At 37.3% G+C, this 12,661-nt stretch overlaps 1 protein-coding gene across 6 annotated transcripts in view; it reads right to left on the bottom strand.

Annotated features, from left to right (window-relative positions):
• The window catches only part of RAPGEF4 (Rap guanine nucleotide exchange factor 4), a 292,034-nt gene that overhangs the window by 176,404 nt on the left and 102,969 nt on the right, over nucleotides 1-12,661 (bottom strand). The window contains exon 1 of one of the 6 annotated variants that reach the window (XM_030326358.1): nucleotides 2,387-2,452. The exons of 4 other annotated variants lie outside the window; for them this stretch is intronic. The gene's annotated coding sequence lies outside the window, so the exon portion shown is untranslated. Of the gene's footprint in view, nucleotides 1-2,386; nucleotides 2,453-12,661 lie in introns of those variants that run through there. One more of the 6 variants, XM_030326359.1, reaches the window with a different exon arrangement.

Genomic DNA, 12,661 nt, shown 5'->3' with positions numbered 1-12,661 from the left:
TCAAATCTTAAGAGAGGAGAGTCACCTTTGTTGGAAGGGGAAAATAAAGCCTTCGCATAGCAAAGATTTGATATTTAACCTCTTCAAAGTCAAGAAAGTAGACAGACTTGCAATGATTACCATAACAAGACAATGGTTTTCAAGAAATGGGATTTATACAGGAGAAGTATAAATCCGCATGTCTGCTCTCAAAAAGTTTATAATCTACTTGGTTAGAGTATGTATCTAGAACATGCTGGGTAATTAGTACATGCTAAATAAATACTTGCTCAAGCCAGGACCAAGAAATTGAAGGAAAGTCCTTGCTACTCTTATTTTGGCTTGCCACTAATCGCATTGTTTAGTCACTGCTTCTTAATATAAAATGCTCTCTACGACACTTCCTCTTGACCCAGTCCCAAGGAATATCAGAACAATACAATGTTAGGAAAAAAGGCGTTGAGATTACTGGGCTGCCTTCCAACCCACAGGCCTATTTATTTTTCCTAACTACAAGATAATTATTGCTGGATATTATTATGGGATTTTTCCATATGTCCTTTAGTTAGGACAGTGATGACCCAATACAGCCTTTTAATGTACTCTGGTCTTCTGCCAGCTTACCTCATTCTACCACTTTGCCTTCGGTTTTTATTTTTATGACTATTCAAACTTCCCATTCCCTAATCAATACCTCATTTGGCCACTGCTACTGTTGACTACATACCTTGACAAAGACTCCTTGGAAAGGGTCTTTTTTGCTTGCAGCAGGCTCGTTTGAAACGAGCTCTTGCTATGTTCATCATTTTGGCAAACAAGGACAAGTTCAAGGAAATTGGAGGCCAAACTTGACAGAGCACTGGGTGCAGCTGCTGGCCCAGCTGTGCAATGATTCTCAACTGGTCCATTACCTCCAAAACTCAACTATTCAGCACAGCCTTCCCTAGTCCAGCACTCCTGTTGGTCTAATATATTTGGCAACAGCCATTATTTCAGAAATGAATGCTCATGTGTATTTATAGCAAATCGCATGCCTGCTCTATCAACAATTAAAGAGATTAGGATTCAGCAGACATATTCCTCTAATTAGGACAAGATGGAAGACATAATATATAGAATGCTGCAGTCTGGTCAAGGTTTATTCCTTCCTAACAAGACCACCATGCTGCTTTTCATCAGTCACTCATCCATTCTCTCTAGGGCCACCCTCCCCCTACAGAACACTCACTTCCTATGTCTATCCCATGGAATTTTCTGTCAGGGAATCCTGTTTGCAACTGACACTTCAAGTTTCCCCTTCCTCAGCTCCTCAAACCACACTTTAGGCTTGGTGGACTGTTTTAAAGCTTGTTTTGAAATAACGTGGACAGTACCATGTGGCCACTAATTTCATTCAGTTACGCCCTTCCCCTGGAGCCTCAGAGTATGTTAATACGCTCACACTTATGTAGTCTTTCGTCTGAACAAAAGCCCGAACTCAGTGTCTGGGCCATAAATTCCATCTTGCTTCACTCTTACCCATGCATTATTTAAGCCATCTTCTCGGGGAGCCGGCATGAGAATTTCCCTCAGAGTAACAATCAGCAGGCGCTTTACGCGCTGTTCTAACGGGAAATGTAGGATATCTGAGAGAGTTCCACCCATTTGCAGTCTTGATAATGAAATATGATAATCTAATTTGGTAAAAATAAACTGTGAAATCAGAGATTTGAGGCGAAAACTTTAAAGATGCAATTCAGACGAGCAATCAATGCTTATTCAGCTTCTGTACCATCTCAGCTTTCTCCCTGTGCAGATGCTTAAGTGATGCTAAATTAAATAATTGACAAATTTTTAAAACTGTTGGAAATTGCCATCTGTACTTAATTTTGGAATATAAAAAGGTCCATAGAAAACACCCTTTATGATTATTTTGTCTAATAACAGATATGAAACAATACAAACATCCCAGTCATAAAATATAATGCATTCCAAGCAGTCTGGCTTACATATTCAAACACAGTTTTTCAAAACAAAAGACCACAGGAGGAAAGAAATGCTGGGTTACCACTGCATTTTTTTTTTTTAAGTGAATGGCAAAAGAACTGAATTTTTAGTTTAAAATCCACCTTTGTAACCCTCACCTCCCCACGAAACAAAAAGCAAAACAAAAAACAAAACTCACCCACAGGCTTCCTATGGACAGTAAGGATAACCATCACTTTTTCACATTTCTCTCCTGGATAAACACGGGGCTAAACTGTCCTCTATGAAGAACTTTATTAGGTTGATATTATATCCATAGAAAATGAAGTCTACGACTGTAAATAAACATGCTTGAAGCTTCCATGAAAACACAGAAAGAGAAACAAGCTCCCCGCATGGGAACACACTGGTAAATACGTGGATAAAACAAGCTGAAACTTACACCAGACACTTCTCCCAGGTCCAGCACGGCAGTAGCCCTAAGGGTACATTCTAGTTTTTTTTAATCCATGTTCTGCTCTTCTCACTGATGGGACTACTCAGGCACATGGTCAAGTTGCAATCAGCTTCTCCCTCAGTGATGTATGAGAGCTGGGCTGATTTATCTTGTCTTTCTGCAGCATATTAGCACTAATGTTTCTGCGTATGCATCCTACCTTTCTTTAGCCGTAGCCCCGGCTTTATCATTGGTAATCTAAATTAAAGAGCCAGTGAACAGAGCAGGGTTGTTGTCCCCCACCCCTCCCTGTTTTCCATGAAACAATTGCCAGGCAGTCATTCCCGGACAAGGATTCCACTGTGTATTCTATCGAGCCTCCCCTTCAATATCCCATTGAGACTGGAAGTTAGTCGCAAAAGGATAGGTCCAGCGAGACTGTCTTAGTTCAAAGGTCTATTTATGATTTATCCTTTAAAATGGTACGAAATGACCTCAGGAAATACGAGAGAGAGCTGTCATTTGCCAGGTTTTTCAGCCCAGAATACAGAATTGACACTGTTTACAAAAAACAGAGTAACTTGATACCCCACTCATTGCCCACTGTTAGGGCACCTTCTGCTGACTTTTTTTTACTGACAAATCTTTCTTTTTCCACCCAGGTTTGTTTTACATATGCATAATTTAATGTTAATTTTAATGAGGAATATGAGTGCTATGATTTGGCAAGTTATATACAAGAAGTACAAAATCCTACAAAACTTTGGGGGAATCAAGCAAACAAATTGTTATTAACCTTGTTATAACCTACCAATAAATACTGTCTGAAGCAGGAGCCAAACACTGTATTTAATTCAGGAGTTGTCAATTCCTTTCTTCAAGACACATTTGGAATTTTTTCAATCTCCACAAATGTTTGGGAAGAAGAAACATGTCAGAGTACATTTTTATCTCTCGAAAATTTTGCTCTCTTAGCAGCATCTCAACGCTTTTAACTCAGATTTCCAATGATTACTGAAATATTAGGTTTGTTTTCTCATTTTAAGCAACATAACTTTTTAACAGCTGTTAAGCAACAGGATTTGGTGGATAACAAAGTATAACAAGTTTCATCTCTATTTTTGTGTATTTTTGTTAAGAGAAAGCATGATTGTTTTCATAATTATATTACATTTTTAATTTTGCTTTTTCAAATTAATAAATTATGACATATATTTTCCATAAAGGCATAAAATATAGACTTGTCATTTTTAGTAGCTTTTTGATATTCAATTCCCTAATTCCTTGATATTCATATTGCTTTAGTATTTCATTGTAAAAATAAAGTCTCTTTTTAGAAATGCAAAATACTCACATTCTAGGCCCTTGACTCTCCTCCACACACCCCCCTGCCAAAGAAAAAGTCAGTCTCAAACTTTCTGCTTCTCAATATTCTTCAAAATTGCAGTTGAGAGAAATAACACTTGGGGGTTCTGCTTGAAGACTATCTGGGGTTTAGTTCTTCTAGATTATATCTCTGGGTTAAAATTTAATCATTTACATTAATTTCTACACTCTAGAACTGGGTTATATTAAACTGCTCCACATACATCCAGAGTAATTATTTTAAAAATTCCAATCTGGGCTTGTCGCTCAACTGCTTAAAACTCTGCATTGCTTCCCGTTACTCTTAGGATGAAAGCCAAAATCTTTATCACGGCCTTCAAGGACTCAGTTTTATTAAACTCAGAAGATAAGCCCACCTTCCCAGAACTGAGTGGCTGGAATTCAGAACCATCAATCAATCAAGTATTGAACCCCTGCTCTTTACTGGCCAATCAGCTTGACTGCGGTATCCGAGCACTGGTGTGGGATGCCGAGAGAATTCCAAAATCAAATACATAGGCCCTTCCCTTTAGTTTGAAAGCAACATACGTGAATAAGATTTCACTACAAATCAGCTTACAAACTATGGTGAAATCAACATGAAGCCAGCCAGACTCTAAAATGCAAAGTGAAGATAAAATCAAGGGCTACAGGGATAAGATGAAACGAATCATTTCATGAATGTTAACTGAAACTACTTAGTCCAGAGGAGAAAAAGGGAAACAATCAAGAAGGAATAGTACTGCTCAAGTTTTTGTTTTTTTTTTTTTAAGTTTATTCATTTATTTTGAGAGAGACAGAGACAGCATGAGTTGGGGAGGGGCAGAGAGAGGGAGAGAGAATCCAAGGAGACTTTGTGCTGCCAGTGCAGAGCCTGATGCAGAACTTGAACCCATGAAACCATGAGATCATGATCTGAGCTGAAACCAAGAGTTGGACGCCTAACTGACTAAGCCACCAAGGTGCCCCAAGTTTGGTCTTACTGTTATGCTTCCAAGGTCTATAGTTCACATCAGCTAAATCTATCTTAAACTTACCTTCTTAAAAGTCAACTATCCCATAACTGTGGTTTTGAATTTCATCAATAAATAATTTTTAAACATTCATTATATTACTGTTGATATTACTTTCCTTCAAAAGTTCTCTTTATTTTAATCACTAAAAGAACGACATGATAAACTACACCAGTTTCTAAGTAAGGCGGCCCAAGGAGTACATCACAGAACCCTGAAAATATGAAATTTCTCATAACTAAAGATCTACTTTCCAATTAACCAAAAACAACATAATCCTTTAATACAACTTGTGTGTAAGCTTGTACATGAAATAATGTACACACCCAAAGATATGAGAAGTATCCACTGAGTAATGAGATCTTGAGAATGGTCCAATGCATAAGGACTTAACACCAGAAGGCTCCATGAGTCCAAGAATATTTCCTATTCTTCCTGCCATTGTCTTAAAAATTCATATCATTGAAGTGTACCCTTGGACCAAATCCTAAGACTCTAGAACCAAACTACTTGTGTTCAAATCACAGCCCTGCCACTTACCAATTGTATGACCTTGGGTAATGTACGTAAGCTTAATGTAGTGTGAGTGTCTTTAAATTCATCTATAAAGGGGGATAATAGACTTCTGCTTTTGGTCATAAAAATAACTCCTATCAGACCAACCTTTTCACAGATAACAGTTATGAACTCTGGATTAAAATATTAAAAAACAGGGGCGCCTGGGTGGCTCAGTTGGCTAAACAGCTGACTCCTGATTTTGGCTCAGGTCATGGTCTCACAGTTTGCAAGATTAAGCCCCATGCTGGGCTCTGTGCTAACAGGGCAAAGTCTGCTTGGTATTCTCTCTCTCCTTCTCTCTCTGCACCTCCCCACTCATGTTCTCCCCCCTCCACCCTCTCTCTCAAAATAAATAAACTTAAAAAAAAAACCTTTAAAAACACAGCTATCTGAAGGCACTGGAGAGTGACCAAGAGCAGGCAGGAGTGAAAGGGGAAGATAACACTTGAAAAAATGGCTCTTGATAAATTACTCATGTTTTATAGCTTTTTATGTAATGGGAGACCTAGTCAGTTCCACATGGTAGCTAGATCTCTGGCATGTTGTAGCTAAGAAATCAGAGATGACAGCAGCTATGAAATGTGGGAGGAAATCCCAGAGAGAAGACAACCACAGAGGAGAAGCCTCAAATTCAGTACATAAAATCTTAGAAAATCTCTTACTACTCCCAATACTATACATATGTGGAGCAGACCTCAAGTATCCCAGCAAAGATGACAAGAACTAAACATATTTCTGCTAATGTCCATCACAGGGAAGACCAAGTTGGAATCTGACTTCCATTAAATTAACTGCCTGCTAAAATAGAAAATCAATTCTCTTTAAAGGTATATGACAGAATTTAGAATCTCTATGTCACTCACAATGTCTAAGGTACATTCCAAAATTACTAGATATGCAAAGAAACAGGAAAACCCATTCTCAAAAGAAAAGAGAATCCACAGAGACGTACTCCCAGATTATGAAGATATTGGAATTAGTAGACAAGGATTTTTAAAGCAGTTACTGTAACTATGTTAAAGGATATAAAAGAAATTTCAGCAGAGAAGGAGAAATTATAAAAAGAACCAATTGGAAATTCTAAACCCAAAGAAAAATTTGAAAAGAAAATTTACTGGATGACCTAACAACAGATTAGAGAAAAAAAATAATAAAAAGTTACCAGTGAACTTAAAGATAGAATATAAATTATCCAATTTGAGAAATAGAGAAAAGAACTTCAAGAATGAACAAAGCCTCAACGTCCAGGGGGATATAATAGCATGTCTAACACATGTGTAATTGAAATCCCAGAAGGAAGGGTGAAGAGAGAATAGGCAAGAAAAGAATTCTGAAAAAATAATAATCCAAATTTGTAAAAACAGACATAAATTTACAAATTCAAAACTCTCTGCCAACTCCAAACAGGATAAATAAAAATAAAACAAAATATAAACCCATGCCAGGGCACATATTGGAAGTGCTAAAATTCAAAGATAAAGAGAAAATCTTGAAAGCAACCAGGGGAAATGGCATATCATACACAGGATAAAACCACACTAATTTTTCATCAAACATAATGTAGGCTCAGAGATAAAAGAATGACATCTTTGTAGTGCCAACAGGAGCAACAACAGTCAAGCTAGAATTCTATATCTGGCAAAAATATTCTTAGACAATGAAGGTTAAGTGAAGACACTTTCAGAAAAACAAAACCTCAAAGACTTAATAGCCAGCAGATTTAAACTATTTGCAATGTTGAAGAAAGTTCTACAGGATAAAAATAAATTCTACAAAAGGTTATTTGGACCTACAGAAAGAGAAAGGAATGAAGACCACTGAAAATGGTAAATGGTAAATATGTAAGTGTAAAACACACACAAACACACACACTCCTTTGAAATTCTTTAAAAGACATAAAACTATTTTCTATAAACTATAAAAACTATAGTGTTATTATAACACTATATTGTGGGGCTTATAATACAAGCATGATGACGATATAGCACAAAAGATGAAGGAGCCAGTAAATGAAACTATGCTGTTGCAATGTTCCAGTGCTTGACATGAAGCAGTACAATATTACCTCTAAGCAGAATGTGAAAAGCTAAAAATATATATGGTACTCTCTAGAGCAACCACTAAAAATTAATGCAAAGAGATACAATTAAAAAGTCAATAAAAAAATTAAAATGGAAATTGAGGCAGCCATGAAGATACCTGCCTCACCCGGATCTCCCTTCTAGAAGAAACTTGACAGCTGTGAGGAGTGTGGTTAGCTGACAGCATCTAATGGCAGCACCTTAGGGATCCACTGTGAGTGAATCAAAGCTATGTTCTTTGCAGTTAGCCAATAACTGAACATGACAGGGATATGAGCACTTGGCCGATTCTGCCCAGTGCAATATTCATCTATCAGAAATCTTTGATCAAAATCCTCCATCAGGCTGGCAGAAACTTTCTCAAAATCACAGTGCAGTTTAAGGTTCTTTCTACCCTATCCTCCTTTCTTGTTCCCTCCTTTCACAGATGTCAGATACCTGCTCTCTCTCCTCTTTATCTTTTGATGGCATTGCACCCTGCAAATCTCTAGCACTTGTAACTTCACCTTGGCATGTGCTTTCTGAAAAACCAAACTAATGCAGAATTCTAAAAGATATTCAGTTAATCCAAAATAAGTCAGGAAAGGAAGAGAGAGGAACAAAAAAAGTAGATGGGACAAAGAGGAAAAAAATAGAGAACTTGTAAATCTAAACCCAATCATATAAACAATTATATTAAATGTAAACAGACTAGACACTCCAATTAAAAATGGAAATTGCTAGAATGCATAAAAAATAAAACTCATAAGTATGTTCTCCGTCACCTTTAAATACATGGAACAGATAGTCTGAAAATAAATGCATGGAAAAAGAGAAAGCATAAGAAAGCTGGAGTGACTATATTAATATCATATAAACTAGATTTCAAGGTGAAGAGTATTACTGGACATAAAAAGAGACACTTGATAATGATAAAAAAGGCATCTGAAAGAAGAAAATAATAAGTGGATATGTGCCTAAAAATAGAGCATTTTGAAACAAAATTGACAGAATTAGTGAATAAATAGACAAAATCGTAGTTGGAGATTTTAAGACTGTTTTCTTGGTAATTAATAGAACAACAAGACAAAAACAAAACAAAACAAAAAACAGTGAGAACAGGGAAGATTTGAATATCACTATCAACTACACTAACCTAATTGACATTTACACAACACTGCACCCAACAACTGCAGAATACACATTCTTTTCAAGTGTACATGGTACATTCACCAAGATAGACAATTTGGTGTGCTATAAACAAGTCTCAATAAATTTCAAATGAATGAAATTCTACCAAATATGTTTTCTGACTATAATTAAATTAAACTAAAAATAGTAACAATAAGATATCCAGAAAACCCCAAATATTTAGAAATTGATAACAACTTCAAAGAAGTCAGGGGCGCTTGGGTGGCTCAGTCTGTTTAAGCGTCCCACTTCAGCTCAGGTCACGATCTTGCAGTTTGTGGATTCAAGTGCCATGTCAGGCTCTGTGCTGACAGCTTGGAGCCTGCAGCCTGCTTCTGATTCTGTGTGTCCTTCTCTCTGCCCCTCCCTTGCTCACACTCTGTCTCTCCCTCTCTCAAAAATAAACACTAAAAAAATTTTTTTGAAAAAGAAAATAAAGAAGAAATCGCAGCAAAGATATTTTGAAGTAAATAATAATGAGCACCCAGTATATCAAAATTCGTGTGCCATAGTTCAGTAATTAGAGGGAGATTTATAGCTGTAAATGCTTATAGTAGAAAAGAATAAAGGTAGGGGCTCCTGGGTGGCTTAGTCAATTAAGCACCCAACTCTTTTATTTTTTTTCAACGTTTTTTATTTATTTTTGGGACAGAGAGAGACAGAGCATGAACGGGGGAGGGGCAGAGAGAGAGGGAGACACAGAATCGGAAACAGGCTCCAGGCTCTGAGCCATCAGCCCAGAGCCTGACGCGGGGCTCCAACCCACGGACCGCGAGATCGTGACCTGGCTGACGTCGGACGCTTAACCGACTGCGCCACCCAGGCGCCCCGAGCACCCAACTCTTGATTTCAGCTCAGGTCATGATCTCACCATCATGAGATCCAGCCCCATGTCCGGCTCCATGTCAGGCTCTGTGCTGGGCAGGAAGCACTCTCTCTCTCCCTCTCCCTCTCCCTCTGTCCCTCCCCTGCTCACTCCCTCTCTCAAAAAAAAAAAACAAAACAAAAAAAAAAAAACAACAACAACAAAAAAACCCACACAAAAAATAAAAAGAAAAGGATGAAGGTATAAAAGCAATGACCCAAGTTTCTGCGAAGGTAGAATAAAAAACAAATCCAAAGGAAATAGAAAAAAGAAAACTGTTTTTTAAAAGAGCATAAATCAATGAAATAGAAAAACAGAAAAGCAATAGAGAAAATCAAGAAAACTGAAAGTTGGTTCATTGCAAGACCAACAAATTTGACAAATTCCTAGCTAGACTGAAATAAAACTAAAATGAGGGAATACAAACTACCAGTATCAAGAATGAAAAAGATGTCTCTACAGACCCGACTATATTGAGGGATAATAAGTATGATAAATAACTTTGTGTCAGTGAACTTGGGAATTTAGATAAAATGGACACATTCGAAAAATAGAATTTGCCAAAAGCAACACAAAATGAAATTAAAAGTCTTAACAGCTCAATCCTTATTAAAGTAATTGAATATACTACCAACATCCTTCACATAAAGAAAACTCTAGCACAAATGGTTTCATATTCAAGGAAGAGAGAATGTTAATCTTACACAAACTTTTTTGAGAAAACTGAGCAGGATGGAACCCTGCCCAACTCATTGTATGAGGCCAGCATAATCCTGATACCAAATCTGAAAAAGATACTATAAGAAAAGAAAATTATGGCTCAGTGTCTACAAATATAGACACAAAAATTCTTAGCAAATATTAGCAAATAAAATCGAGAAATATATAAAGATAATCATCCTGTTTTACATCATGACCAAGTAGGGTTTATCTCAGGAATGTAATACAGTTTTAACATTTAAAAACCAATTATTATAATTGATACTATTACCAGAATAAAAGAGAAAAACCATATAGAATGTTAATATACTCAGAAAAGAGTCTGACAAAATTCAATACCAATTCATGATCAAAACTTTCAGCAAACTAAAAACGGAAGGGGGATCTCCTCAATCTGTAGTTATCTTATTTAGTGGTGACATATTGAATGCTTTTCCCCAAGATCAGTAACAAGGAAAGGATGTCCACTCTCACCAATTCTATTCACCCTGTGCTGGAGGTCCTCAACAGTACAAGGCAGGAAAGATAAATAAAAGGCATAAAGGTTAGAAAGAAAAAAATAAGACGCCCACTTTTGTCAGATAACGTAATTGTGTAGATAGAAAAACCACAAAGAAATGAAAATGGGATAATGGTATCTACCTCATATAGTTGTTAAAAGAATCAAGTGAGTTTCAGTTTGAAATGTGTTTAGAACTGTGCCTGACACACACTATGTAAGCATTAAGCAAAATTTAAAACTACATATACCTAAATATAAAATCAGGAAGGGTTACATATTAGCTTACTGACGATGAGTATTTATTCATCAGAATAGCTAATAGAGAGCTACTTCAAGGAATAAAGTTACCCTCATTCTGGGGCCCAGATTATGAAAAAGTTCAGGGCAAGGAACACCAGAATGGCTAATTCTCACTAACATTCCAAAAACAGAAAGATGAAGTGTGTTATAGTTTGACACTGTCTACAGTGTTACTGCTTTTATGTATGATTTATTATGTCTACATAGTCACACAAACAAGTCCAGTTGTTTTTAATGAATACATATCTTGCTGTGATCTGTAAGTACTCTCACAGCAGAGTATCTATGAAAGACGTTTAAGTAAAAAAAAAAAAAGAAGTTGGTATAACTGTAGTTACAGTACAATTCAATTTTTAAGGCAAAAAGATATGCATATATGATAATTGCATTGATATGTGCACAGGAAAATGTCTGAAATATCCAAATGAAAGTGTTAATAGCAGATAGCTCTCGATAATGGGAGTAGAAAGGACTTTCATTTTTGGGGTGCCTGGGTGACTCAGTCATTTAAGTGTCCAACTTTTTATATCAGCTCAGGCTGATCTCACAGTTTATGGGATAGAGCCCCACATTGGGCTCTGTTGATAGCATGGAGCCTGCTTAGTATTCTCCCCCCCCCCCCCCCCCGCCCCTCCCACTTTCTCTCTCTCTCAAAATAAAGTAAACATTTAAAAAATATTTTTTAGGGGCGCCTGGGTGGCGCAGTTGGTTAAGCGTCCGACTTCAGCTAGGTCACGATCTCGCGGTCCGTGAGTTCGAGCCCCGCGTCAGGCTCTGGGCTGATGGCTCAGAGCCTGGAGCCTGTTTCCGATTCTGTGTCTCCCTCTCTCTCTGCCCCTCCCCCGTTCATGCTCTGTCTCTCTCTGTCCCTAAAATAAATAAACGTTGAAAAAAAAATTTAAAAAAAAAATATGTTTTAATTAAAAAAAGGACTTTCATTTTTTGCTTAATATCCTTTGCATATAGCTTGAATTTTTTTAAAAAAATGTTTAATGTTTATTTATTTTTGAAGGAGAGAAACAGAGCGTGAGTAGGGGAGTGAGAGAGAGAGAGGGAGACACAGAATCCAAAGCAGGCTCCAGGCTCTGCACTGTCAGCACAGAGCCCGACAGACATGGGGCCTGAACTCAAGAGTTGCAAGATCGTGATCTGAGCTGAAGTTGCACAGTCAACAGACTGAGCCACCCAGGCTCCCCTATAGTTTGAATTTTTAATATTTATTGATATTTTTTAATTTAAAAGGTAAAATAAAATCCCTTACTAATGCAAAAAAAAAAATCAAAATTTGAAAGTCACAATGTTTAGAGTCCTTCCTTTTATTTTCTAAGTCAAACAAGAGAAAATGAATTCTTTTGTGTTTTTTAAACAAAGGTAGAGTTTTATGTTAGACATCAAGAGCATATTCCAGATATCTGCCTCTCTAAGATCCTTCCCAGTGCCCCCACCTCCCTCTACCCCTAATGGGGAATGGGAGAGTTACAAACCCAGGTCAGATCAAAGATTCAGCGTATGGTCACAGGAGGCTCATCAGAACTGAGAGCATGATAAGGCAGTGAGCTTGATGTACCTGTGAGCCGGCCTGCTCTTCTCTAATTCATACCTTCTCACTGTACCTCGACTCCAGGAATTAGCTTCCCCAACTCCCACCCCTGCATGTGTGGAGACCATGGGGAGGAATATAGATCAGAGACAATCTATTACCACTGG

This window comes from Lynx canadensis, chromosome C1, assembly GCF_007474595.2.
Source record: "Lynx canadensis isolate LIC74 chromosome C1, mLynCan4.pri.v2, whole genome shotgun sequence".
Lineage (NCBI taxonomy): Eukaryota > Metazoa > Chordata > Mammalia > Carnivora > Felidae > Lynx > Lynx canadensis.
The sequence above is the reverse complement of the archived record's forward strand: the minus strand, read 5'-3'. Positions and strand labels throughout refer to the sequence as shown.